The following is a 6,000-nucleotide window of genomic DNA, read 5'->3' as shown; positions in this document are numbered from 1 at the left end:
GTGTTAGAATTGTATTTGTTGGCGATGTTGGCAGTGCTCTTGGTAGTGTTGGTGGTGATGGCAGTGTTCTTGGTATTGTTAGTGTTGGTGTGGTGGTGATGGCAGTGTTCTTGATGTTGGTGTGTGGCAGTGATGTTGGCACTGTTATTAGTGTTAGTGTTTTTGAAATGTTCTTGGTATTGTTATTAGTGTTGCTGTCCTTGGTATTGTTAGTGTTGGTGTTGGTGATAATGGCAGTGTTCTTGATGTTGGTGTTTTCGGTGATGTTGTCAATGTTGCTATCCTTGGTGTTGTTAGTGTTGGTGTTGCTCTAGGATTGTTGTTAGTATTGGGGTTCTTGTTATTGTTAGTGGTGGTGTTGCTCTGTTATTGTTCATAGTGTTGTTGGCATTGTTCTTAATATTAGTGTTGTAACTGGTGCAGTTGAGTTCCTGACAGTTCTTCTGTGTAAGTTGTGAGAAGTTTGAGAGGATGTGTCCTGCTCTTGACTGTCATTTTCTGGGCTGTGCAAAAGCTGAACGGGTGATTGATGTTTGTTTTGGAGTGTGTGGAGGCGAGAGGCAGAAAGTGTGGTGTGTGTGCACCCTGCCATCTCCGCCCAAAAACACACACACACACTCTATTTTCTGCTTCACTCACAGCGGACGCATTTAACCCGCTTAAGTCCTGAACAACCCCACCTCACCACCACCACCACTTCTCTCTCTCTCTCAGACTTCTAGGTCTCGTTCTGAAGATATTTCTCCTTATTATTCCTGTTCTCTCAAAGCAATGAGGCAGAAAATGACCAAATAGCTGCAAAATTGGACAGCTAGTTATTCGGTCAGTTTTGGGTGGGTGGTTGTCAGCTGGACTGAAGCTTATCCAGCTCCACCTGTGTTCAGTGGGTGCCATTTTAACAGGCCGTGTTACAGCTCTATGCTCAGCTGATGACCTGGACACAGTAAAGAGCTCTGGCAGGCTGATCTCCTCATCCCCCAGCCCAAACTCTGCCCAGGCACAGCGCGGGATGGCCTGGCTGGAAGCCCAGTGTGGAAGGATTTGGCTTTGGGCCTCTGATCTTCCTGCGCCCTCTATTCCCAATGACCAGCAGAGGTGGAAAGTAATGAGTTACAGTTATTCTTCTTACAGTGGCTGAGTGCATTTCTCCCTGTAATGCAACTTTCTAAAGTTAAATTAAATTCCACACTCTATGTTCTAATTCTATGTTCTTCAAGAAAATTAAACTATGACAATTAAAAGAAATCATATAGACAAACAAAAACGAATCATTTTGCTCACTAAAGGGATCTCCACTTGTAGATATTTCATATATATATATATATATATATATATATATATATATATATATATATATATACTTTGAAGTAGCATTATACAATTTTTTTAATCATTTCAAAAGAATGGGTTGTGCACCAACACTCTCTGACCAGGCATTAATCAGAGAGGCTTTATGAAAGAGTTGAAGAAAAAAGTCATTGCTTAAAGAAAAATAAGAAAACATATGGAAGAAGATACTTTTCATCAAAAAAAAAAAAAAAAACGTTATGGGTTATAGGTACTGGCTTTTTTTCCCAAGAATTAGGCTTTTTTTCCCCAAGATATGGGTAGAAAGAAGAGTCTAATGTACACAAGCGAGTCTATTAGAGATTATGGTATAAGGTGAGTGTGTGATGGTTAGACATGTAATTAGCAGTGTGCCGATCAGTAGTCATAACCACATTTGCTTGTTCCAAAATGAAAGAAGCAAACCAAACATTTCTTGGCAAGTCTCACTTCAAGTGAGACACTCCTTCCTCGCTTGCTGGCCAGTGGTGGAAAACAGCACCCCTCAGGGTCAGGCCCTACATCTGCTCGCTCTAACTCTCACCAATCTCATCCAAGCCTGCATCTCTGGAGCTTCTCAAACGGAGCTAAACGAGGCTGTTTTGAGCCTATTTTTCCCCCCGATCCCTCATTTCTTCTTTGGAGCTGAAGGGAGCAGCAGTGTTTCCTCTCAAAAAGCCAGCTTTACGAAGAGAGAGCCAGGAGGAGCGGAGTGAATATCAGCCGTAACGAAGACGCCGCTTCAAAGGACACGGCATGCCACAGGAGGGTTATGCATATATTTTCATTGTTATTCAAATCTAATAATAATAAGCAAAGGTAGGGAAAAAAGGGAAGGAAAAAGAATGAAAAAAGAAGAACAGCTAAAGGGCCTGAATGTTGTTTAGCACAGGAAAGGCAATCATATCTCCACAATGTTATTCTCACATGGGCATATGGAGGATATTAAGCTTGCCTTTTTCTTTCTTTCTTTCTCTTTAATGTTGACACTGGAGCCCTCGTGAAACATGACTCAGAGTGACTGCAGCTTTTAAGCCGCTGTGTGTCTTCCCCCACGTTGTTTCTGGTATGCTTTATTTGTCTGTCACCCAATAAAACATCCACACACAGCTTTTCCCCCAACCACATGTCAGATGATCCTCCTTCTCCCACTGCTTCCCCTCTTCCATCAACCAGGATCCTCCTTTCACTGAACCACTGAACAATAAATTAGGCTTTATTTCCAAGATATGGGTCGATGGAAGAGTCTGTAATGACTGATATGAATTGTCAATTTATGCTCCCTTTGCTCCTACTGTTGTTTTGCTATACTATTTAAACATAATTGCAAATGTACATAAATTACATTTATGTTTGATTGACATTCTGTATCAAAAAGCCTTTTACTGTCAGATACTAATGTGACATAAATGTGACAAAATTTACATCCTGCACTTTCTACACAGTTTCTACGCTTCTTTTAGTGAAACTACAAGGCAGAATCATTCAAATAAATAAATAAATAGATTGTGATGCTCAGTAACTTCTAATGCCTTATAGCGCAATTGATGTAATCAACAACAATAAGGGACCAAAGGAGTACATTGCCAAGCTGATAGCGCTAGCATAGTACTGGAACAACAGCATGATTAACCACAATTTTGCCCTTAAAAGTATTTAAACACATTATAATATTTCTGATGCTGGTAATTGGTACAGTTCCTGTCTCCTGTAAAAAAAAAAAAAGCAAAAAAAGCTAAATTGAATATGCAGCAAATAAAATATATTTTTTTTTTTATAATTTTTTTTGGGAATTTCAAAAACATTTGGCAAGAGATCAACCGTTATACTCATGTTTAAAGAAATACATTTATTAACATCCAAATATATCACATGGGGAAAAATTGCACTTGCAATGGAAAGGCCAATGTGGACAAATGCAGTGGTAGAACAAGTACAGACTTTTCAGCCTGTGAAAAAAGTTCAAGGGTTAGAGGTGTGGATTACCTGACCATATCCACTGTGCTCAGATTGGAGTGTGCTTAGCTGCTACCTGGATTGTGATTAGATTGTGTCCAGTTCCAATTCTTCTATGATTCAGTCTGACTCAATGCTGTATCTGGTTCCATCTGTGTTCCATCCTGCTGCTCTTCTTTCTTGTTCACTGGCTTGGGAAAGGCTAATATATGACCTATGCCACCTGCAGTGTGAGAAGAGCCAGATTAGGTCAGCAGAGTGCTAACTGGAAACAAACATAGCAGAACACAAGAGAAGATTGTTCAGAGGGAAAAAATACATGTATATCTAAATATCCTATATTTAATGGTCTGTTCAACTTCATATGATGTCCAATGTATGGCATAAGCAAAATACATGCTAAATTTACATGAATTCAATTTGAACTTCCTTAACATTTACTTCCTTACTTCTTTTTTTTTCTTTCTGCCTAATATGTGTCTCTTTATGTATCAAAATGGTTGTACAAGACATTCATGTCTTGTGTAAATCTATAGCCACCCTCAGATCTGCTCTTTTCCATTGTACAGTATGCTATCAAACCTACTCTTTTTATGTGGGCAAAGAAAATCTACCAGCTGTAGTCAATTATGATCACTGACTGGAAGTTAGGAGGTCTTGGCAAGTTTATTTTGGAATTAGGAAAAACCAAACCTGCATCACAGAATTATAAATAATTTTAACCTGTCCTGAAGGTTTTCAGAAAATACAAAAATGTTTTTTTTTTTCTATTAACAATTTATGTTGAACATTCATTCTGCCCCAGAAATCACTGAAGGCCCAACATTGAAGTTCATGATGATTGTATAACTTCCATCCACATCTGTACAGTTTTGATATGGTTTAATTTAATCTAGAAATATTGATTTAACTTGTTACATCACTCAATACCATGTTAAGTCTTTTTAGTTTGAATGTATGAGCAATTTTTCAATGAATGTACATGGTCTAGGTTTGTACTGAGACAGGTATTTGACTCCATTTGATTAGATTTGCTCTGGGAGCCATGTCCGGCACTGCTGCTGCAAAATGAATAAATATAAATGTAGACATTGTAGGTTTGCACTGAGATGGCTATCCTCCATGTTGTGGTCAGTGTTTCTCCCCCATTATCCCTTTGCTCGGAGCGAGGCCTGCGGAGTAGGTTGGTTTGTTCAGCTGGTCTGAGGTGGATCGGGTGGTTGGCCAGGGTCCGTGGGACACGGCGGGCGTCCTTTGAGGGTGTACCCCTCCTCTCAGCATGGGAGGGGCTCCAATTTCAGCCCCTCAGCACCATCACCCCACAATCGCTTCCTACTGTGATTTATCACCACAAATTGGAAGATTCCAAGAAGCGCTTCAGGTTTGGATTGGCAGTGCTGCAGTGTGGCGGTCAGTTTCAGTCATGTGTCTGCAATCCGCTCTGTTCTGTGTCCTTGGCCACAACTTTAGTTGCAAAAAAAGAGCTGTTGCCACCTTTTTCCATAAACAATATGAGGGATGGCAGCGCTCCCGTAGCCGGCCCTTGTCTCTGGGGTGTATTAACTTACTGACGCCATTCTGCACCGACCAGCTTCACAGATCAGCACTGTAGCGCATGCAGAGACACCACACCATCAGTACGAATGCTCTGAAGGGCTCATGTAGATCACTCAGATCAGACAGGATCATCTTACATCAGCTGTGTCCTCAACTGTACATGTACTGTAACTGTGGAGAAAGCCCCAAAACTGTGGGCTAATTATTCAGTTATGAATACTTATTGCTTATTATAAAACATACAGTTCAGATTCTAAAATCTGATTGACTGAGCTATGTCCTAGGCCCTAGTAAAATACTCAACATACCCAAGTTAATAGATCACCTGAAATGTGTATTAATTAATTATTAAGTACCTATTATAACCTAAATTGTTCAGTATCTACAATGGATTAGTCAGTAACCACTGCAAAGTATTAAGTATCTGTTATGAATTATGCAGTATTTGTGAAGTATTCAGTATGTACTATAAAACTAGTGTGTACCCTCTGTTGATGTGAGAGTGTTGACCTCTTCCAGACCCTTAGAGTTTAAAGGCTTAAATGTGATCAGTGGAATAATTTGTAAAACACATGTCCTGTATATTCAGTGCTGTGTTTGTGTTGGTTTCTTTCTCTGATTTTTCCCTCAAAGTTGTCTATTCGATCTGGCCCCTGTTTGTTCAGGCCACTGCGGGTGAGTATGTTAGGCAATAGTTCCCTTGGGCCCAGAAACACAGACTTCAGAATCAGGATCATTTATCTTTCTCCTGGAAAAAAATTAAAAAAAATGTTCAAAGTCAAATATTGACAAAAGAACCCCCATACCAGGTGGACCGCTGGATGACCACAAGATATGTGCCATTTTTGAACATGGCTTTAAAGGCACATATCATGGAAACTCTAAATTTAAAAACATACTTTTCACTCTCTAGTTCACGCAATCCATAAATGAAAAGTCATCTGCAGAAATAGCCCATTTTGAATGTATTGTTTTCATGATGTCACAACAATTAGCAATTATAAATATATACAGTATATGTTTATTTTGTAGCATAAAACTGTCTTGCATTGCTCGTTTATGCTGGTCATAGGAAGTGTTTTATGCTCTGAGTGCTTTTTGAATGAGGCACAATAGAGGTCAACTAATCAGAACAAAGATCATTTACAAATATAAGTTCTA

Source organism: Salminus brasiliensis, chromosome 1 (assembly GCF_030463535.1).
Source record: "Salminus brasiliensis chromosome 1, fSalBra1.hap2, whole genome shotgun sequence".
Lineage (NCBI taxonomy): Eukaryota > Metazoa > Chordata > Actinopteri > Characiformes > Bryconidae > Salminus > Salminus brasiliensis.
Note: the sequence above shows the minus strand (reverse complement) of the source record.